Genomic DNA, 23,994 nt, shown 5'->3' with positions numbered 1-23,994 from the left:
GGGTGGGGTGAAGATGAAATTTGGAGCCAGAAGACCTGGATGTGAGTCCCAGATCTGCCACTTGACCTGGCTGAGCCTAGTTCCCCACGGATAAAATGCGGATGATAATAATATCCACCTCGTAGGGTTGGTGTGAGGATTAAGTGGTATAATGGATGTTAAAGAACTTTCCAAACTGTAAAGGGCAAAAGAAAGGCCAGTCGTTCATCTCTAGTCATGATCATTCCCTCCTCTAGCACTGCCTTTGATCTCAAGACTCTTCTACCCAGTCAGACCCAGCTCAAGCTCTGCCACCCACAGATATCAGGCCTGATAACGCGAGTTCCCACTGCTTCCAGCTTCTTAGGCCTCACTCATCCCATGTCTTGATTTGTTCATTGTGTCTTGCACATAGCCTTAGAACTCCAAGATTATGACTATTTACTTGTGTATAATATGATACAAAAATTCAGGTTGCTTACGATTAAAATATAAATACATTTATAACAGCAAAGCTCAAGATACAAACGGAGAGAAAAATCAGAAACATCACTGCAGGAGGAAAAGGACAATTATAGTAGACATCCAGGTTAAGCCGGCTACTGCAGTTAAGTACCCTTGGGGATAATCCGCATTTTCTCTTCTTCACCTTTTTGTAGAGGAAAAATATGTACTCCCCAGCCTTCTAGTTGGGAGGGTTGGGTGGAACTTTCCCATCTCTCTCCTCCTGGGGAAGAAGAGTAGCTAATGAGATGGGTGTCAGGAGGGGGTCACTGAGTCAGGGGCACTGTGATGCAGTCACTGCCTTGTGCTCCTTGGTCTCATCAGAGTAGAACAGGCTCCTGCTCCCTGTCCTCCTTGGCTTTCTATGATAGGCCACTTGCCCATGGAAACACCCCTCACTGCCCCTCTCCGACCCCTGCCCCAAGCAGGACGGTCGCCATTCTCCTGATGCTCCTACTCCACTGGCTTTCTAGAAGCAGACCCATGATCTTTTCCTTGCAGTAGCTTAATAAGTAGACTCAGCATCTGCTGGGTGAGAACATGCAGGTCCCAAAGTCTAGCTCAGGGAAGGAGTAGGAGGTCCCACCCCATTCCGCATACAGAAGTTAAAAGACAACTTGCAGTTTGGGAAGCTTACCTCATCATCAATTAAGCTAATACTCTGATGTGCATTTGGCTAGTGGTCCTGGAGCCTATTCCCAATCATCTGAAAGAGGAGGAGAGAAGGTTTTAGAGTCCTTACTTCCAGCAAACACGAATGTGAACTCTGAGCTTCTTGATAGCCAAGGTATCATTATTTGATAAAAAATGGAAATATGGCTGAAGTTAAAGAGGAATGTGTCTTGATAAAAGGGACCTTGAGTAGTCCAATGGATGGAGTCATCATTAATGGTTTAGCAGAAGATGCCAAAAGCGTCTTTTTTGTTTTGTAACAACCTACAATAAAAGTTAAGGGCACAGTATTAATTTATAATTCAATGTAAAGGAACTAAACTAATGCAATTCAAACGTATTTCTGTGTGTTGGCCCAATCACATACCAGGACAGGGCTTAATTCATTGTCTCAATCATGTTTTTGGCAAGAATAAATAGCAGACAATTTAGAACTAAACTCATGCACTCTCATATTCTGTGGAAATAAAAACTGGTATGACCTTTTGGAAAACAATTTGGCAGTATGTATTGCAAGTCTTAATAATGTTCCTCTCTTTAGCAATTCCACTTCTGGGAATTTATCTTAAGAGAAATAAATTTTTAAAAAGTTATATGCTTAAATGTATTAAGTAAATCATAGTACATGAATGATGAAAGATTATGCAGGCATATGAGATGAAGTTTATGTTGCTATCATGTTAAATAGAAAAAAGCGAATAAAATTGTATATGTACAATGATCATAACCATGTAAAATCATGAGATAAAAAGAAGAAAAATACCAAATAATGAGGGTGGCTATCCTCTTTCACCTTTTCTGTATTTTTCTATTTTGTTAATGAGTATATATCAGGCTACAATTAGAAATAAAATAAAATGAACCTTATTGTATATATATATATATATACTATATATATATATATCAACTGTCCATAGATCCTCATACTTTAGATACCAGCCTGGCAGACAACAGAGCTGGCATTCTGTTACAAAAATTAAGAGCTGTACTTACTGCCTCACAGAGCTATGGGGGCACCTCACTTCCACCCACAAGGAAACCTGCTGTTGCTAGTGGGCAGGACCTACCTTTTTCTAAACTAGGAGCTTTGGAGGTGACCGGAGACATCTGGCCACCTCAGGTCAGCTGTTGGCTCTCTGAGGGCAAGAGACAGAGTCTTCCACCTCTTCTATTTAGCTCCCAGTGCTTGACTACAGCTCGTCACCTGCCAGGAGACCAACGAGTTGTTGGTTTGATTGATTGATCTAATGATTTGTCTAGCTGGCTCACTAAGAACACCATAGCTAACCATAGTTACTAAATGATTGAATGATGAAATAGATATCAGTTAACTTCTTGACTGGGAAGTACAGTGATGCGTCACTTAACAACAGGGACACATTCTGAAAAATGTGTCGTCAGGTGATTTCGTCACTGTGTGAACATCATAGAGTATACGTACACAAACCTAGATGGTGTAGCCTCCTACACACCTAGGCTATATGGTACTAATCTTATGGGACCACTGTCATATATGTGGTCCATCATTGACTGAAACGCCGTTATGTGGAGCACGACTGTACTGAAAGAATGAAAAAACTCCTACATGTGTTTCCAGGTCCAGCTCAGTGGTCCCTGCCCAACCACTCTGCCCTTGCTGCACCCACCCCAGCCCACATTCCCCTGTGGCCTTGTACAGACCCCGACTGTACACTTTAGCCATTATCCCATGCTCGATGCAATTTGTTTACTTGTCTGACTCCCTCACTTGACTCTGAGCAACTTGGGACAAGGCTTTACATTTCGTTCATTTTTTAAATCTGCCTCTAAGGTTATTAGTACAGAGTCCGGGACATAATTCACTCAACATGACACATATTAGGGGTTCAGCCAATGTTTGCGAATGAAGGAACAAATGAAGGCAGGACAAGGATATCTGAGTACCAACGAGCCATCCAGCCCTGGTCAGGGGCAGTCTCTGCTGCCATGGAGGACCCACAGGAGAATCAGCCTAACTCCCACCACGCTTCATGGCAATCCATCGTTTCCTTGTTTCTCTTCCCTTAGAGGTCATAAACACCATGAGAGCAGGGGTTGTATCTGTCTTATTCACCCCAAACTCCAGCAACTCACACAACACCAACTCAACAGATTTCTGTCAAAGGAATAAAGGGATAGTAAGGAAACCCCATTTTCAGTTTCCATTTCCTCCAGCTGTGATTACTCACTGAACAAAATGGCACATTACATGTGGTGGTATGCAGCCTACCTTTACTGCCCTTTCTCTTGTTTTCTATTGAGAGCTAAGAAGAACTCTCGGGAAATGGTGGGGGCTTTCTCTCTTCAGCTGAAGATTACCTGGAGACTTAAGCAAGAGCCATAGCAGGTCCTCCACAAAAGGAGCCTCAAAGGAAAATGTTAATCCTCCCCAAGCAGGCGGCCCGGCATCAGGCAACAGAAACAATTCACCCCAGTGAGGTCCTTGGAATCATATGTATGTCTTCAAATCTCTCATACAAACGATTTCCTTAGAAAAGACAAGTGGAAACAGCAAAAGAAAGATCACTGAAGGTTTGAGATAAAATCAGTTATGGGATGTAGAGCTCTATCCTCACTTTCGCAAAAAGATGTCATAGGCTGTCCCTTGCTCAGCTCTACATCAGCCAAGGTCTCAGTTACAAGTGAATTTATAAATATAGGGAGCTCTGCGCCTCTCCCGCAAGGCCGGACTTCCTTACTCACTTGTGCATTCACTGGCTCCAGCTCTCACTGGAAACATCCTTTGTGATGTGGCAGCGTAAAGCATCCTAAAGCAGACATTCTCCAGAATCAACATGCGGATTCCCAGGACACATCCCAGAGACTCTGACTCAGTAGGTTTGGAGTGGGAGCCTGGAATCTGCATTTTAACAAACTCCTCCAAGTAATTCTGATGTCTAAGGTCTATGCTTTGAAAATTGCTCTTCTAGTCCTTGGATAAAACTCCCCTCTCTGCTTCCCCAGGCCACTGGTTGAGCTCTCTTCTTCCCCATGACTCTCTCAACCCCCTGGACAGACATCTCCCTAGGCACAAGTCACAGCGGCATCATTAAACTGTGACATTGTCCTTATTTCCCCAGCACATCACACAGTGCATGGCCTATAGCAGGCATTCAGAAAATGTCTGTTGAATGAATGAATAAGTGAATGAATGAGTGAGCAAATGAATGAACTTAACATCACCACAGAATAATGACCTCCCTTTCAGTTTCCTCTCACTTCTTCCAACTCTAACGTGAGGAAATCATGACTTGCTCTTCAAGATCATTTTTCGTTCTCCTTGTCTTTGTGGTAATCTTTCAGAGACTGGGAAGCCAGTACCAGGGGTGAAAAGCAGTTCCACACATACAATCTAAGGGAGGCCATCTGATCATCCCCAAAAGCCCAGAGAATATCACTTTCCACATCAAAGATTCTGGATCAAAGATGTCCACAAGTGTTGCTGCTGTGGTACCCATGCTGGAGAAATGGTGCCAGAACCTTCTCTTCCCTACAGGAAAGCCCTAGTAAGCCAGATCAGATTTGGGGCAGGATGGGGGGCTGACGGTTTGCTCTTCTCCACCTCTACTGCTGAGGGAAGCCATGGGCTGGAAATCCAGGTTGGAAGGTTAATGGTGAATTTTGAATTAAAACACAATAAGCCCCTCATTCCTCCCCCATTGACATCCTCCATTCTTAAGGCTGAAAAAAACACCCCTTCCCCCTGACGCAAGATTGCCGTAGGCTTAATCAGAACCTTAAGCTGTTGTCATTCACCCGTGTTGTAGGCACAGTGACAATGATCAGGTTAGGTGTTTAGAACACTATGATGTAAGTGGGGCTTGTGATAAAAGAGTTGCTGACAGACAAGGCAAGCTGACACCCTGAGAACAGCCGGGGCTATGATGTCATTTGATTTCACAGGTAGGCCGGCCTGTTTTCTTAGCCCTGACATTCGATGCCCTGCCAGTTATTCAATAACCAGAAATGAGGTGGGTCCTACAAATTCCTGAATCTCCTTGGGGATTGAGGGGGAAGGGCCATGCTTTCTTAATCAAGGGCACCAGAGGAGAAGCCAGAGCTGGAAATCTGCCCCCGGGGGAGAATGGATTGACGAAACAAAACACGAGAAAGATATTCAGAAGCAAGTGGCATCATTTTTGCGGAGAGATAGACAATGATTCTGCATCCCACTGAACCCAGACAACCCGGCTCCGCTCCTAGAGGGGAGAGTAAAAGTCGCTCTCAGACTGAACAGTGTGCAGACTCTCAGGTCAAACAAAGCAGCCAATTCTCAGCAAATTTGCCTGTAAAAAGATGAGGGCTAAGGGTGGGGCTTTTTTTATTTGTCTGGGGGAAGGTTGTTTGCTTTTTGATTTGTTTATTTTACTATCTAATATACGCCATACATATAACCCAACATACATAGCTTTTAGAGCTTTAAACACATGAAATATTTTGATGAGAAACTATAATTAATGCTTCAAAAAAATAAGTTCAAGCCAAACAGATTTTTCTGTGAACATATCATAGAAATTAAAGGAAAAGAGGTTCTAGATTTTCCTTGTAAGCATAATATTGAGGGTGGGATGATGCATTAGTTTCCTAGGGCTGCCATAACAAAGTACCACAAACCGGGTGGCTTAAAATAACAGAAATTTATTGTCTCACAGTTCTGGAGGCCAGAAGTCTCAAATGAAGGAGTCAGCAGGACTGTGCTCCCTCTGAAACCTAGAGGGGAGAATCCTTGCTTGCCTCTGCTAGCTTCTGGTGGTTGCCAGCATTCTTTAGTGTTCCTTGGTTTGCAGATGTATCACCCCAACCTCTGCCTCCATCGTCGCATGGCCATCCTCTCCCTGTGTGTCTCTGTCTCTGTGTCTCTTCTCCATCCTACTCCAGCGTGACCTCATTTCAGCTAATTACATCAGCAATAACCCTCTAACAACTCTTATTTCTAAATAAGGTCACCTTCTAAGGTACTGGGGGTTAGGACTTCAACATATTTTTTTAGGGGACACAATTCAACCCATAACAGGTGACGACCACCAACAACTGTAATCAGCCCAGCTCCTAAAAGGAAAATCCAGAGCCCATAGCATCCACATAGCTCCAGCCAGTCCTGGGAAGGCCCTGAGCTACAGATACATCTGTGATTCCTCCCAAAGAGGGGAACAAGCCATTCATTCATCAATCCTTTCAGTAAATATTCACAAAGCACCTACTAAGTGTCCTACATGTGCTGGCTGCGGGTGAGAGAGATGAGACAAGGACCCAGCTATTGGTGAAGGATATTAGAAGTAAGACACTGGGTAGCTTTGTAATTCTTTGTTCAACTTTTGTTCTTTGAACTTTGGTTCAACTTTGTTCAAGCAGTTTAGGGGCAGGTACTCTGCCCCAGGCAGCCTTTGCAACAGGTCCACATATTCATAATCATTTGTGGAATTGGGCTGCAAGGAGCCTTTGAGAAGAGAAAAATAAGCATACAAGTGGTTAAAGAACAATATGCTGCAGGTTAGAGGAGACAAAGTCCAAAAGCCAGGGAGGCATAGGGAAAAATCATAAGATTTCAGAGTTGGAGAGGATTTTTGAGAGCATCTTAGTTGGTGGTTTTCAAACTTAAACATAAAAAACAACGGAACACTTTCTTTGAACAAAATCTTATGAGCACATGCAATGTGTGAGCAGGCAAGAGCCCATTCGTTCTAGTAGAATGATGAGAGAACTTACAAGAGCGCCTTGCTCAGCACCTCCTCCAGGCTCTGACCCTGCACTCCCTGGGGGGGATCTCCTCCTCAAGCATTGGTTGGAAACCATTAGACTACTGATGGGGAAACTGAGGCCCAGGGAGGTGGCAATGAATGTCTTCTTCAGGGATATACACATGAGTCTACAGTGGAGGCAGGACTAGAACTCAGATCCTTCTCTGACTTCCTGTTCAAAGTTTTCTGCACTACCTCATGTTCTCAGGGTAAAGTGGATGAGAAGAGGGAGTTTCACACCCTTTGGTTTCCCTTTTCATCCAGACAGACTCCCCTTTCCTGCAGCCTCCTCCTTGTCCCCACATAGCATTGCCTGGCAGGGACATACCCAGCTCTGGCCCCGGGCTGAACTCTACTCCTCTTCCCCTGGAGGCAGGGGAAGGGGCTTGGTGACTCTCTGGGTCTCTTCCAGCCCAGATAGTGCAGCTGCAATGAGGCTGCCTTGCCCCAAGCTGAGGAAGCCTTTAAACTCCCTGGGACTTACCCTACTCCCACGACGGCCCCCATCCCTCTGTGGAGGAGAAAAGTCAAGGCTTACAAGACACAGACAAGGAGTCATTTCTCCACAAGTTTGCTCTGAATCCAGCTTTTTCTGATCCACATAACTGACAGAGACAGAAGGAGTTGGGGAGATGCATGGGCTTCCAAAAGGAGATTTCCAACTCGGTTTGGGACACTTTAGAAATCCACACGCAAAAAACAACACCCGAAGCCCAGGTTTCCTAGCTCAAGGGACCCAACCCTGGGAGAACCTTCCAAGGACATGTCCTCATGAGGTGTCTCGTCCACATCTGAAGTCAGTTTGGCCTGCATCCATTGAAATTACTCTTCAAGACTCACTGTCACCTTCGAGGAGGTTGACTCCAGAGTCACTTTCCTGCCAGTCAAAGAAAGGGCAGCAGTTTAGAGAACTCTCCAAAGAGCGATGCCTCTAGGAGTGATGACAGGCCTTGACATGTGTATTCAAGACCTCTGTGTTCAAGTCCGGGCTCTGCTACTTACTGCCAGGTGACTTGGGACCAATCTCTTGATTACTCTTGCACCTACCTTGCCCCTGTAAATTGGAGGTTTACTCAATATTCATTCAACAAACACTCCCTGTGCACCTCTCATGTGCCAGATGAGGTGTAGAGGGGGTAAATTTTGCCCCTCCCTACTGCACAGGCTGTTGTGAGGATCAGACTGTTAGGAATCTGAGAGTGGCTCATCGATTGGTGATATTTGAATGTTGTTTCTACTCTAAGACGCCCACGGAGTGGGAGACATTTATTTCCTTAGCACGTCCTTTACTCTTCCAGACCTCATTCTCTGATTTTATGCCAAAACAATGTGATTAGACCTCATATTTTTCACGATCTGCCATCACACCACCCATTTTGACGGCTGAGTTGGCACTTGAAAAACTATGATCCATACAAATAGGCATTCTTCAATTTTCTTAACAATGGTGAATGGCATGAACCTTGCCTTATTCACTCTCCATTCCCAGCAGAGCCAGGCACACAGTAGGTACTCAATAAACATGCTGAATGAATGAATGAATGAATGGGAAATCTTGCCTCCAAAGAGGAGAATTAGTAAAATTAGAATTAAGAGGAAGGACAACTTTTCTATGACTTCATTTTACCCATCACGCAATAGATCAGCATCCTCTCTAATACTTTCCCGACTCCTGTGAATGACTGCAGGTTGCATGTTCCACCTGTGGCTCTGGCATAAAGCCCTTCAGTCTAGTGGACAGTGTATGTCACCCAGCAGCCACTCCCAACTTCAGTCTCCTGGCGTCTTCCCATTACACCAGTCACACGAAAGGGAGCGGGCGGCACGTGTGTCCCCTGCCACCCTCACGCTAACCGCCAGGGCCAAGGGGAATATTTTCATCCAGCCTTTCTCCCCCTTTCTTTATTCTTTCAAGCTTCTTCTAGTGATAAAAGCTGAAGCAAATTGAAATTGGCAGCTCTGTGGTCTTCAAGCAATAGGAAAAGTACTAGAGATCATGTGAACCACACTTTTGAAAACTTAAAAAAAAAAATCTAATCCTGCCTCAATAAAAACGACATCATGTCACTGTAATCGGCAGGGGGAACGACTTGAAAGTTGCTGGCAGCGGCCCAGCAGAGTTCAGGGGTTCTGTTGGCTGTGCTGAATTCCCACGGGAAAGGTAGGGGGAGAGGACTGCCTTTCAGGTGAGCCTCGGAGCCACAAGGAGGAGTGGGGAGGAAGGCTAAAGCTCCCCTCCCCGCGCCCCCCCGCACCTCGTTGTCATCTCCCGGGCGTTGCTGCCATTGCAGCTTAGGGGCTGGCTTCCTCCACCCCTTCTCCTACCGGCCTTCCTTTCTGATGTAGCTTTTGGCTGTGCTCCTTCTCCCTGGCTGGCTGACTTGGAGGGAGAGACAGCAGCCAACCTGGGAAATCTCGATGACAACGACTCTCCCTGTGAGGGCACAGACCCAGAGCCAGAGGGTGGTACCAAATTCCCCAATTCCACTGGAGTGTGGAGTCTTTGCAAACTCACCCCATGGGGTCTGAGCCAAAGACAACAATAAACATGGCAGGTTGGCTGTGCTGCAGCCGGCCCTTCTGCACGGGAGCAGCTTTAGCCCTGGGAGGTGCAGTGCTGGGGGCTGGTTTTCACTGTGCCTCAGTTTACCTTCAATTGGCAGCCATTGACTGTCCATTAGCAATCGCTGGATGGGTATATAAGGGATGGATAAGACTGACCGCTTCTGGGACATGGCTTGGGGGATGAGGCCACAGCTGGAAGGGTTACTTCTCAGGATCTACCCTTTTGTACTGCTTGAAATTTTTAACCATTTGCATTTTCAAGTCAAAGCAATCAATAGATAAAGAGACAGAAATCCATTGGCAGTAAATGAACCCTCAGTGATGCCTGCTTCTCCCTATATCCCTCATCTGACTTCTCAAGCTGGGGTACACAGGCCCCCCAGGGGCACAGAGTGGCCTAACAAGAGAAATGTTGGAATTTCAATTTTACTTGAAGGGTTGGGCAGAGGGAGAGGCAGAAATATTATTTTTATATTAAAAGAAATAGGAATGTATGTGGAATATAATGCAAATGTACTTGGATGATTAAGAGGAAATATAATATCTTCATCCTTACCATATGCCATATACCAACAAACCAACCACTGGGCTGATGAAGCACTTGGTGCCTGTTCTCGTGTTTAAGGGGCCCTGAGGCTACAGGGGTGTTGGAGGCCATATCTGTCTCCAGGGGCTGCACACGTGAAGCACAGCGTAGTTAGTGTCCCCAGCCAAGATAGGAGAAGTTCAGCGAGCGGGGCTGGGGTGGTGGAGCTGCGCCAGAGAGGATGGGAAGGATCTTGATTAGCAGAGAGCCCTGAGGGGTGGGAGACTATGAGCAAATGTTGGTGGTGGGTTGGCTTGAGCAGAACGGGGCAGAGAAGAAGTGGGTGGCGCATGCAGAGAGAAGGAAGGTGGACCCAGATAATAGAAGGCTCCGATGAGGGGTGGCAGAGCTTACAGTCCACATGGCCAGCCAGTGCTTCTCAAACTTGTTCCTGAAGCCCCACTTCAAGGCAGAGGGGGGAGGACACATGCCCCGGGGGCTCAGGAGGTGGCCTGAGGCTGCTGGCCACAAGGGAGACTTTCTTAGCAGGGTTAGTTCTACCTTCAAAATACATCCAAAGTCCAATCACCTCTCTGCGACCATTTTGGTCCAAGCTACCTTCATCTCTTACCTGGATGAATGTCACAGCTTCCTAAGCATGGTCTCCTTGCCTCCACCCTTGCCACCACAGAGCAGCCCAAGAGATCTTTTAATAATAGGAAGTGCATCGTGTGACCCCTTTGCTCAAAACCTTGCAGTGGCTCCTGCCTCCCTCAGAGCAATAGTCAGGTCATTAGAATGGCCCCAAGCTGGCACCATCTGGCCTTGTCACTCTTTGCTTCCCCTCCCTCTCGCTCCCCTTTCCTCACTCTGGCCTCCTGGCTTTCCTAGAGCACAAAGGGGTGGTCCTGCCTCAGAACCTTGGCACCTGCTGTTTCTCCTCTTTAGAAAGCGTCCCCCACCAGATATTCACATGCTGGCTCCCTCCCCTGCGTCAAGTCTTCTCTCTGAGGCCTACCCTGACCACACAATTTAAACCTGCGCCTCCCAGCACTTCCTTCCTCCCCGCTACGACTTGATTTCTCTCTATAGTATTTGTCACCCTTTAATATACTATCTAACGCATTGACTTATTTTGCTTGTCTATCTTTCCATCTAGAATTTAGGCTCCAAAAGAGCATGATTTTTTTATTTCTTCTTTATTACACTATAACATCATGCAACTCCTCCTTAAGAAGAGTTCTAATTAATAAGAGTGGAAGGAATGAGGGAAATCGAAATTCACTATTAGATTACCACAGTATTCATTGTCACAGGTGCGTTGATAACTAAATTTAGCAGGCAGAAGTGTAAGGAGAGGGCCAGCCTCATGGCCTAGTGGTTAAGATCAGCACGCTCCACTTCGGCAGCCTGAGTTCGGTTCCCGGGCGTGGACCTACACTCATCTGTCAGTGGCCATGCTGTAGCGGCGGTTCACATACAAAAAGAGGAAGATTGGCACAGATGTTAGCTCAGGGTGAATATTCCTCAGCAAACAAAGAAGTATAAGCAGAAACAACATATTTGCATAGTCTTAAAGTATTGCCCCCAAAACATTTAGGAAATACAAACGGAAAAAAATCTTAACTTTACAGCGGCCAATCCTGGCAGAAATCATCTTATCCTTGCGATCATGGTTAACAACAGCAGTGATATACAGTCACAAGCCACATAACAACATTTCAGTCAATGACAGACAGCTTATACGATGGTGGTCCCATAAGACTAGTACCATATAGCCTAGGTGTGTAGCAGGCTATACCATCTAGGTTTGTGTAAGTGCACTCTATGATGTTTGCACAGCGACGAAATCAACTAACACACATTTCTCAGAACGTATCTCCGTCATTAAGCAAAGCATGACTGTAGAGCAACATCACGTAGCCCCTGACTTGCTGCCCTGGGAAGGGCACAGCCCCTCTGGGTGTTCTTCCCAATAACACAGCTCCTCAATATAATCATGAGAAAACCTCAGACAGACTCTAGTGGAAGACATGCTACAAAACTGACTAGTACTCTTACAAGTGTCGTGAAAGACAAGGAAAGACTGAGGAACTGTCACAGAGTGAAGGAGACGAAGGAGACAAGACAACTAAATGCACTGTATTCCTGGATGAGGTCCTGAAACAGAAGGGAAAAAAAATTAATAGAAAAAAAATGGTGAGGGGCCGGCCCCGTGGCTTAGCGGTTAAGTGCGCGCGCTCCACTACTGGCGGCCCGGGTTCAGACCCCAGCCGCGCACCGACTTCTCCGGCCATGCTGAGGCCACGTCCCACATACAGCAACTAGAAGGATGTGCAACTATGACACACAACTATCTACAGGGGCTTTGGGGGGAAAAAAAGGAGGAGGATTGGCAATAGATGATACCTCAGACCCGGTCTTCCTCAGCAAAAAGAGGAGGATTAGCATGGATGTTAGCTCAGGGCCGATCTTCCTCACAAAAAAATAAATAAATAAATAAAATGTTAAAAAAAAAAATGGTGAAATCAGAAACAAGTCTGTAGGTTATAGTATTGCACCAAGATCGTTTTCTTAGTTTTGATGATGGTTATATAAGATGGCAACATAAGGAAAGCTGGTTAAGGGTATAAGAGAGCTCTCTACTATTTTTGCAACTTTACTGTAGGTCTAAAATTATCTTTCCAGTAGGTCTAAAAAAAACTTTTTTCTCTTGGTGAGGAAAATTGGCCCTAAGCTAACATCTGTTGCCAATCTCCCTTTGTTTTTTTGCTTGAGCAAGACTGGCCCTGAGCTAACATCTGTGCCAGTCTTCCTCTATTTTATATGTGGGTCGCTGCCACAGTGTGGCTTGATGTGCGGTGCAGGTCCACCCCAGGATTCGAACCCGCAAATCCCCGGACGCTGAAGCAGAGTGCGCTGAATTTAACCACGACACCACTGGGCCAGTCCCTAAAATCTTTTTTTAAAAGGATCATCAGGGGGGCCGGCCTGGTGGCGCAAGCGGTTAAGTGCACGCGCTCAGCTGCAGCGGCCTGGGGTTCGCTGGTTTGGATCCCAGGCGCGCACCAACACACTGCTTGGCAAGCCACGCTCTGGCGGCGTCCCATATAAAGTGGAGGAAGATGGGCATGGATGTTAGCCCAGGGCCAGTCTTCCTCAGCAAAAAAAAAAAAAAAAAGAGGATTGGCAGATGTTAGCATAGGGCTGATCTCTTCACAAAAAAAAAAAAAGGATCATCAGGGGCAAATTTGGCAGACTTTTTTGCTAAACTCTAGACTTCAGGGCAGAAAGATGGGAAAATAAGTCTAGGAGTTTCTATTAAAAGTGGACTTGTGGACGAAGGGTCTATGCAGTTAGTTGCTCAAGCCACAACCTGGGCATCATCTTTTGACTCCTCCTTCCCCATCATGGTCCAGTCAGTCACCAATCTCTTAACCTCTTGAATCCATTCTCTCCAGCCCACCAGCCCCACTTTAATTAAGGCAGGTCTCCAACTTACCCTCTGGGTTCCTGCCGGAGCCCAGCCTTGGTTTAGGGGAAAACCAAAGAGGGCAGCAAGTGAGACTCAAGGAAACAGTGCCCCTAAAGATGCATAAAGAGAGTCGCTTGCAAATGACTGAGTTGGGGTGACCAGATAGGTGGGAAGAAAAGCAATGCATGCGACATGGAAACCGAAGGGAAAAGTTGCCTCAAACCTATCAGCAAGTGAAAGGAAAAATCTATAAAACTCAAAAGCCCCAGTCTTGGTCATTCTACACAATCTTTACTCTGTGAGAGACGGCAGTGGGCCCCACACAGGGTATCAAAGACTGAGATCCCACGTTATCTCCAGTTTTCACTCAAAGAACTCAGCATATTTGGTTGTGTTTTTTTTTCAATCGCCCCCTTTCATTTATTGTCTCAGGGTAAACACTTGTGATTCATAAATGCCTTAAGAGTGAATCAGTATTCTCCTGTTCAAACCAGCAGAGGCCACATCAAACAATAGCCCACAAGATATTATTAATCATTAAAGAGGCACATATAAGAACACTCAGGCAAGGGAGCCATTTTTCTTTCCTTTCTTGTCTTTTTTTTTTTTAAGGAAATTAACAAAGAGCAAACCTTGACTTTGACCTATTCAGAAAAAAGGTGTTTTGGGGGTTTTTTTGTTTGTTTGTGTTTTTAACCATTAAAAACTTAGTTGAATTCAAGGCTAAAAGGGCTGATATTTCAGGTGGGAAAATGCTCCGTCCTTTGGGGTCTTCCTTTAGCCATCGAACAATGGCCTGGATTTCAAATTATAGCACTTGCTTTTTCCACATTCACATGCCCAAGAAAAATGGATGTTCTCAGCCATGGTTGGTAGGTGCAAGAGTCCATGGCAGCATTGCCGGGCTGTAACCACAACCTGTGTGCAAATTAACAGGTGGTGGGGAGGTTCAGATCACACCTGCTCTATCAAAGAAGAAACCAAGTCATGTCAAACACACCTTGAGCACAACCATCCAACCACCATGGGGCCTCCTCTGCCCCTCCCTTCTCCTATATACACTGAGGAAGGTCCTCTAGGTTCAAAAACGGGGCTCCCCCCTCTATGGAAGGTAGATCAGTGGTATCACCTTCCACAGACATAGAAGTGCTAAAACATTAGTGACTTAAAAATAATACTTCTTCTCACTTTCTCTTAGGAAGCATCTCTGACGAAAAGACTGCTGATTAGACAGATGAGCAATCTAGCACATGCCGTCGTGGGCCCACAGAACTAGGATGGTCATGTGGCCCAGTCTATGCCAGTTGCCCTGACATAACTGTTAACAGCACTACCTTTCATTCTCAAAGGTGTCCCTGTTTGGACCATAAATTATATGGTCATCTACAGGAATGCCAGAGCAGGAAAGGTCTCAGACATTTATCTTTCCCACCAATCTTATCTCGGACAAGTGAGACTGGGATCCAGGGAAGGCCTGCCCATGTTTATTCTTCTGGATTAAGTGTCACTGCAGCCCTTCCCATTCCTTCCTGTGGGAGGTGGGGGTTCGCCCACACATCCTGTGTACCAGGCCCCTGCTCATGCCCTTGCCTCCATCCAGAACTCTCCTTTCCGTGGGCCTGGGGCTCATTCCAATTATTCAGGGCAGGACTATACCAAGGTCTGCATCCATCCACAAAAAAGGCCACAACCACAGTACTCGGGTAGTAGAGACCTTCCTCCTTGGAAAAGGAGAAGCAGCCAGATAATTTTTTAGGTCTCTCCTGGTCCCACATCCTGTGATTCATAAAAGACTGTCTGAAGCTTTTGCTCTGTCGGATAGTTGGGGACCAACTTACCACAGTGGTTGTCCATACATTTCTTTGAGAATATTAACATCTTGTGATTTTTTTTTAAATGCATGCGGGTACCTGTCTTACACGTCAGAGATACATATACAGCAATGACAAAAGCAGCCGACAACTTATATTGTATTTACAATATGACAGGCCCTATTCTAAGCACATTACATAAATTAGTCCTCATAACAGTCTTATAAGATAAGTACCATGACTATCTCCCCATTTCCCAGGTAAGTAAATTGAGGTACAGAATGGGTATGTCACATAGCTAGAAGGCGAACAAGCTGGAACATGAACCCAGACAGTCTGGCTCTAGAATCTTTGCTTTTTAGCCACCTACTATAGTTTTTCCTGAACATATACAGAGATATGTGTTTGACATTCCTAACAGAAATAATCACCGGGTCAGTCAAATCTCAGCTGTAAAACACTTGAAGTTCACAGAGGAAGGTGCTATTTAAATATAAGAGGCCATTTCACTCGACTTTATAGCCTCCTTTATCAATATCGCTCAGCATCATAAAACAACAGGTGTGTTGGGGTGCTCTGTAAAAAACAGGTGTTTTTGTGTGCTGTATTTACGTTTATTTAACCCAGTGTCTGGGCACAACTGCTATGTATTTCTTGGTTATACAGAATCTTCCATGAGGGGTTAGCATGAAGAGAGAGAGTGAGGGGAGGCAAGCAGTGGTCCTTCCTCAGGACCATTTGCTGGCTCCAGGACCACCTGGGGGACTGCCCACCAGACTCACCTTTCCCAGGTGTCCTTATTTTTTTTGCCAGTTTTCCAGAAGGACCAGTGATCTCCCCACTGGCCTCTTTTTTCTTTCCATCTGCTGCCCAGTGGTGGAACCTGCCTGCTTAAATCTTACTTATTAACTATACATAGATATGGCAGACTGCGATTACAGTAGAATCGTTTGGGAGCCCAGTATCTCACTTCTTCCCACGTACCTTACCCTGGGAATTGCTTTGTACTTTCAGATTGCCATGTGGTGGTGTGTCTTTAATAACCATCAATAAAGATACGCCTGGGAAAACACGGACAGCCACAGACTCCTCTAAATTCACCTGATTGCAGCAGAGCAGAGCTGTCTGCAGGGGTAGCCCGGCTGCCCAGAGGTGGTCACCAGGAATGGTCAAAGTAAACCCACTCCTTTGATTCAGGAACCAAAGAAAAATTGGAAAAATATGGTGACCCTCTGAGGGTTCCATTGACTCATCAATCAAACATATTCCCTTAAGTCCAAGTTCATTCATGCATTTATTCTCCAAATATTCAGGGGTGCCTACTCTGTGAAAGGTATTATACCAGACACCATAAGGAGTTTTGTAGCCTCTTTATGAGAGAAGCAGTAGAGATGAAGAATGTGGGAAGTAAAGGGTACATTTTTATAATATAAACCGGGGATGTCACCATTGCACAGATGAATAGCGTAGGAATAGCAGGCAGGGACACAAGTAACCGGCAAAATCGGCGTGTAATTCTTCCTTCTACATACTAGGTGCTCAAAAACATTCATTGAACTGAACTAACTCAAGGTAAGTTAAGGCAATTGGAAATTGGATGGTTTTAACCCATGACTGTATTGTCTGACTACCATCCATACAGGTTCACTTGACACAAAGAAAACAAGCTGGCACCCCACCCCTCGGTCCAGATGACAGGTAGTTCTAGACACCACGTCTAGGTCTGCCTCAGGGCAGACCTGCCCACTTTGTGGGCAAGTGAGGAGGGTGTAGAGGGTTGAATAGCCGCCCAGGACAAGGAGATCAAATACTCGAACTTGAGTATTGAGTCGCTCCGTGACTGTGGGAGCCTATCAAGATAAAGACCACAGCTGGATATGTGTATGATACACGCACAGCTTGGCAACCTCTTCCAGGACCCAGCAACGCTCTAGGACTTTATCAAGAGCTCTCCCTGGGTCAGGCAAGCCTGCCACACACCAGCATGTTACAACAGAGCCCACCCTCCCTGGCTCCTCTCAGATTTCAGTCAGGGCTGGCCTGTGGAAGCCCAACCCCGCAAAAGGAGAGGTTCCTTTTCCTGACCTCACATATGTCTCATGCAGAGCGGGGCTGAGGGGACCCAGAATGCACTGCATTATGTGGGTGGTTGCCCACAGTGGTCAGGGAGCCAGAGATGAACCCTGGGTCCTTGGTCCCTTCCCTGGCACTACAAGGATTCGATGCGCCTGCCTCCCCCTTTGCCCTGAGCACCCTCACCCTGCCACCTCCTCTCTGGGACTGCCACCCTCAGACTGGCTACAGAACAGGATGCAGTCTCCCTGCTGCCCCCACTGCCTGCCATCACCCCCAAACAATCCCACAACCGTTTCCAGTCTACAGGATTTTATGTTATTCCAATGGCAATACAGACAGCATAGAACAAAACTAACAAGTAAAGAGAAGTGATGCAGTTTCCAGTATTCTACACGGCCCCTCAGTCACAGACCTGGGCTCTCTTTCTGAACTCTTCCCAGGAAGCCTCTCAGAGGCATTGGTTGCTGAACTAAGCAGCTCTAGCCTCAGGCCACTGGAGAGCATGGTCATCACCTTCCCATATCCTTTCCAGAACGTGCTCAGTCATCTTCCTGCTAAGTAGGATTCCTTCCCCTCACTTCTCCCTCCTTCCTGGCTTCACTCTATGAGAAAGGACCTTTCCTCCTTGCTCCAAAGATGTGCCCTCTGGATCACTGACATTCTATACCAAATTGACAGACATCTCCCTTGTCTCCTCTGTTCTAGCTTCTGGAAATCTTATTCTTGCCTATGGCTGAGAAAGAAAAGTTGGTTCTCTCCTGCCCTCTAAGCTCCCTGCCCTGCCTTTTCTCTCTAGAGGTACTATTTTCCAGAAAGTTTGTCTATTCTACGTCCTGTGCCCCCAACAGCCCATGGCCCAGCCAAATTTCTCCTGCACTGACCACTTGAATCCTCTCTCTCCCTCTGTGGGCCTTCCACCAAAGTCCGTTTGGTCTAGATCCTAAGGCTATATATGAGGGCAAAATGCTGTTAACGGACTAGAAAGTGCCTGGTCAACTGTCAAGTACGACAAGACTGGGGGATAGGCACCTCCAACACTGTGGGAGAGACCAGAAGGTCCCAACTCTCCTAGAACCCATCAGAGTCTTAAGCTGCAGTTGTGGTAGCTACCTGGACCATCTTCTCTTGTTCCCTAAGCCTGACATCTAAAAGGAAAATATATATTTCACATGCAAATAGCATTTACCAACCACTTGCAAAATCCTTTATTTTTCTCACCTCTCCCTCTGCTAAATGTGAAGTCAGCCAGCAGCTCAATGTCTTTGTGCTCCAATGCCTTTACTATATTCCTAGCATCACACCTTCTCTGGTTGTGATAAAAACCTAGTATTGATGGAGCAGATTCCAGGACTGGAAATATTCTCTCTCCCAATCTTCCTTTTAGAGAACAAATAAGAGAAACAGGTTGAAAATTATAAGAAAGAAGGGATGACATGTGACTTGGCTTGGTTGACTGAGAGGCAGGCTGACAATTCTGTGTGGCCCCTGTGAGTGGCTTCCTATCTCCTGGAACTCAGAAATCAAGATCTCTTCTTTTCCAGAGGTTGTAGAGTGATGAGCAAATCGGAGACAGACTCACAGTGCAGCAAGCCTGGAATTTAACCATGCTCTGTGCTGGGCATATTCTGCAACACTGTCCAAATCACTCACCCGCAGGTAGCTGAGGTCCTCAACTGGAAAATCCATCTTTGCTAGTAATGTTAGTCACTTCCTGTAGATGATATTTCAAAATGTTCTTCTCATAAAGAGAAGGGTTTCTGGACTGGTGGGCAGGAAACCTGAGCCTAATTCTGGCTTTGCTATTCCCTCTCTGGGGAGGCTGTCTGACCCTGGGCAAGTCACTTCTTCCCGGGCTCAGTTTTCCCATGCAATCAATGAATGGACCCATTCAGTCCCCTCTTTGGTCCCTTCACCTCCTTCCCCCAGCCTGTTTCTACAAGCTAACAGACAATGCAAAGATAATAATGACGGCGATTTTAATTTAAAAATCTGTTGTACACATTCATCTCACATCACTTTCAGGCCCTAAGTTTTACCCAAAAGGTTTTCCCGGCTAGCGGAGCTTTTTGTTTTTGTTTTTGATTTTTTTGAGAAATTTTATCTCATGTCACAATTGGAGCAGCTATCAGCAAGCCAAACACATGCATGTCCTGGGTTTCAAGGGGCTAGGCTTCACCCCACCTTCCTGAGACTTCCAGGGGCCCCCACAGGCACCAGCCCCAGTGCAGTTCTGAGCCTTTCACACCCAAGGGTGCAAATTAGCATCCCTGCCATCCCTCAGGAATGCCCTCCTTCATCCCGGAGCTTACAGGCTTGCTTCACTGCAGCCCTGCTCAGAGGGGACAAGGTTAGCTACGAGCACATTCAGAACCTTCCCACTGCTTCTGCTGTGGCCGAGCCAAATGTGGGAGTCAAACCATTCCAGAGTGCCCTGCCCCCACTGCACTGGGAAAGGCTTTCTTGGCAACTATCCTCTTTCAGAGCCCATTAGAAAAGTGCACGTTCCCTTGGTCTCCCTGGCTCTGGTCAAGTTTTCCAAGGGAGCAATGGGGGTGGCAGAAAGCATTACAGGCTGCTATGAGCCAATGTTGAAAGCTTCTGTTTTCCGCCACCATCCCCAGTTTGCCCTTCAAGGTCCCAGCTCGGACAGAAACCAATAAGGCAGTTTTGTTCAGAAGCAGCAACTTATTTTTATCAAAGATGGAATGCAGAGTTGCAGTTGTGTGTAATGCCTCTGCATGGCAACAAGGACTCTTGCTCCAAGCATTCCTGAATCTTCTCTTCGTAGACACTTGGCTTTCTGGCCTATCCCTTCCTCCATCCAAAAATTGGGTGCAGAGCAGCTCAAGTGCTTCAGAATTAAGAAAAAAAAAAAGTTCTGGAAATTCAAAGTATCTTTATTAATGTGTCTATTTTAAATTCAAGCTCCGGTGGTGATCACAACTCTATAAACCCCATCCTAAATTTACCAAAGACTACAGCACTGCAGTGTGGTGGGAGGAGCTCCAAGCCGGCTTCTGATCCCCCACTCTGGCCGTAGGGCGCTGTAGGCCCTTGAGCCAGTCCCTTGCCCTCTCTGGGGCTTAGAGTACCCACTTGTAAGCGAGACTGCCTGGCTCAGTTTCCTCAACATTTCTGGGTCACCAAAAGCTTTGAGATTCTGCTGAAAGTTCTGGACGCTCTCCTTGGGAAAAAATGATGTATTCGTTCATTCATTCAAAAAGTATTTTTTAAGGTCCTGCTCAATATGCATGTAGAGACATAATTTTGAGCTCCATTTCAGGGGCTTTATAGGCTCCCTGGGGGTTCATCCGTGAACCTTAAGGTAAGAAATCCTGGTTATGAATTCTGCTGTGACAGGCATATATAGACTCTTATCTAGAAGGACCATAATAATGATTCTAGTAAAGGATCATGAAACTACCAGTCAGGCGGATGCCAGAAAACAGAGGCAGAGAGGCAGTCACTATGCAGGTGACCTCCGCCTTCCCTTCCCGGTGCCCCCTCCCAGCATGCGCTAGGGCTGCCACGAGTGCACCACCGGCAGGGAATGTGCTGTTTCTGGGCGCTCAGACTACAGGGAGCTGGCTGCAGCCCTGGAGAGACGGCAAACATCTCTTCTCTCCTGGACTTTATTTTTCTCACAGTCTCTGAAAGGGCTGCGATCAGGTGATACGTGTGGGACTGCTCCCTGTACAGGTGCGCAGCAGGTCCTGAGAGGAGGAGCAAATCTGCCCAGTGTGTGCTTACGCGAGGCTTTTTCAATAGCCCTCCCAGGATAGTTCTTGGCAGGGCAGCCACCACGTCTCTGGCAGGCTGCAGGGAATCTGAGTGTGAGAAAGTCAGTGAAGCGGAGGAAAAGGGAAAAAAAGCTTCAAGTCCTCAGGCAAAATACCTTTTTTTCTTCTTCTCTCACTCTCTCTCCTTTCCATAGCTTTCAACCAAACCCACAAACCATTCCGATACCTAAGGACAAAGGAGAATCTCACCAGAGGCAGGTATTTATGGTTTAAAGCAAACAGGTGATGCAATAAGACAGAAAAATCACCCTTCGCGGGGCAGAAGGGGGGAAGGAGACACGGTTGTATTTATGGGGCACGATACAATGGGATCAGAGATGTGACTTCTGCTGATGAACAGGATTCAATTTTCTCTTTGCTTCGGGAGGGAGGGAGCATGACTGAAAAATAAAGGCGGTTTCTGTCCCAGAAGAGCCTTCCAAATCCAAAAGTCTTCTCCTGAGTTTAGGAGCTCAGTTCCCCATGTGAGAAGGGGTGGAGAGAGTGTCCACTGATGATATTTTCACTGCCCAGGATAAGGATACTGAAAAGTAGTCGATGAGCACATTTGCAAAGAAACTTTCTTCTTGAACGATGAGGGTGGAGGGCCAGAGATTTCCTGGGTTGATATTTTGGTTTGTTTGGCCCAGACTCAAATTCATGCCAAATTTTCGGTTACTTGACTGACCCCTCCGTCTCTCTATCTAAAAACGTGTGTGTGTGTATGTGTAAGTTATTTGTGCATTCTACCAGTCTAAGCACTCCTATAGTGGCAATAAACGAGTTGCTGATTAACTATTTGACCAATGAGGCTGCTTTAGGTAGTTCAGTGAGACCCTAACTTGACTATATGCAACATTCTCCACGCACCTTCAGGGGGCCAAATCCTGAGGAGATGACAGAGTCAGAGACAAAAAAGGCTCTCAGGCTAGAAGGGGCATACCTGGCTAGTTAATTAGGGCCCAGGAGCAGACAGCAGTCAATGTGATAGCAGAGCATAGTGGAGCAAGTCACTGGCTCTGATGGCTTTGTGGGGGAACCTAGAAAAGGTTAACATGCTTCCCTGGGAAGAGTTTAGTTTCCTGGAAGAATCTGGGTCAGTGGATTTATGCAGTTTTTTAAAAGTCAGATACTGAGCAGAAGCATTTTAAGAAGCTTGCAAAGTGTGCATGGCAGAAAGGAGGGTAACGTCACAGGCTCAGCTTTCTCCAAGAGGATTTCAGGCACACAGGAAAACTCCACTTTTTTCAAAAGCAACAGACAATTTTCTGTCATCACCACTTTTCTGTCTGTTTAAAATAAGACTACCCCATTGGCCCAGGTTGCAGGTCAACAAAGGAGGCATTGTTCATCATTTCTTCAGAACATGATAGGGCACAGCCCACTCTGCAGCGTGTTAAGAAAACACAAAAAAAATCCCAGAGAGTTGCCTGAGGGGCAAGAGTGAGTAAGCCAAGCCTGCAATGATGTAAAGGTTTGGCTGCAGACTTGAGGGCTGTCCTGGAAGTTGGAAATGAGGCTTGGAAGCTAAATGCAGTCAGAGTCACAACAATTCCTTAGCTAGACTCCAGGTCGTGGGGGAACTGCATTAAACGGTAGGCAGGTTTCTCCTGAACTTGGAACACTGGACAGTGTGCAGTCAACGCCCAGGTGAGCTGGTTCTAGGCAGGTGTTTCCAGGTAAGTGTCAGTCTACACCTGTCACTTAGGAACCTCCTTTACTGCCTTGAACCTCCTCACTGGACTCTCTGCCTCCAATCCACTTTCCACACCTTTGCCAGAGCCATCTTTCTAAAGGAGAACCTTGATGTCCCTTCTCTGCTCAAGAGCATTTCACAGCTCTCCACTGTCTACAGATAAGTCCAAAGTCCTTTAGCGACATGGTTAAGGGTCTTGTGACATGGCCTCAAGCCTCCTCCTTCGGTTCCTTCTTATACTCCTGCCTGCCACCCACCCTGGGCTCCAGACCCATGTTCCCTGAATAAGACTCTGGGACCTCAAGCCCCAGAGTCTAGGCCTTTAATGTCACGGGTACGTCCATCCTCCCCTGCCCCATGACTCACCACAATTCCAATGCCCCAATCCTACCTATTTTTCAAGACACAAAGCACAGTCCACTTCCTCCAGGAAGTTTTCCTGGGTACTCCAACTTACGAGTAATTTAATTATCCTAAACCTTCACGGCATTTTACTTCTATCTAGACACATAACTGTCTCTCTTAAACTTAGAACCTACCAGAGGACTATACAGGAAATAGATAGGTATTAGCTGAACTCACCAGTAAAGTATCTGTAAGCTGAAGGTTTCCTGAGGGCAATAACTATTTTTTTCATCCCTGTATCCCCTGTAGACTAGCAATAGTATTGCCCATACAGGTGTGGTTTAGTGTTTCTTTGAGGTTCTCTTGCTCTTTCAGGCCGTCATCTAAGCCCTAAGAGAAAGGAATAATAGAGGAATGCCCGGTCATCAATCAAAAACTCAGGGTCTGTCTGCTTCCAGAGTTGACTGTAAACTCCTTGCAGGCTGCCACTGTATCTCTCATCGTGATAATCCCAGGGTTTAACACACTGTCTGGCACAGAGCGTGCGTTCCATAATGAAAGAAAGAGAGGGGCTCGCCCAGGGTCACTCAGAGTCAGGAACCACTGAATCTCATCCGAGATCTGGTGAAATCATTTACAACATTATCTCAGTGGGGAGCTCGGAGGAAGGAAGGAATGAAGTGTCTGAGAAATGTGTGCCAGGCCTCCGGTGGCCTCCAAGCCTAGGGAAAGGCTGGGAGGGCGGGGGGACCGACATCAAACAAGACGCTCGGCTCCTGGGCTGCCCCGAGCCGCCCGAGCAGCAGCGCG

General features: G+C 46.4%; 1 long non-coding RNA gene across 1 annotated transcript; it reads right to left on the bottom strand.

Annotated features, from left to right (window-relative positions):
* Positions 1 to 340: 340 nt before the first annotated feature.
* Positions 341 to 23,951, bottom strand: LOC131414857 (uncharacterized). Its single transcript, XR_009222246.1, has 3 exons — positions 23,422 to 23,951; positions 1,121 to 1,419; positions 341 to 706 (listed from the first exon to the last, which is right to left on the bottom strand). It is a non-coding gene; the product is annotated as an uncharacterized LOC131414857 (long non-coding RNA).
* Between the last annotated feature and the right edge of the window lie 43 nt (positions 23,952 to 23,994).

Source organism: Diceros bicornis, chromosome 15 (assembly GCF_020826845.1).
Source record: "Diceros bicornis minor isolate mBicDic1 chromosome 15, mDicBic1.mat.cur, whole genome shotgun sequence".
Classification (NCBI taxonomy): domain Eukaryota; kingdom Metazoa; phylum Chordata; class Mammalia; order Perissodactyla; family Rhinocerotidae; genus Diceros; species Diceros bicornis.
Note: the sequence above shows the minus strand (reverse complement) of the source record. Positions and strands in the feature narration are given on the sequence as shown.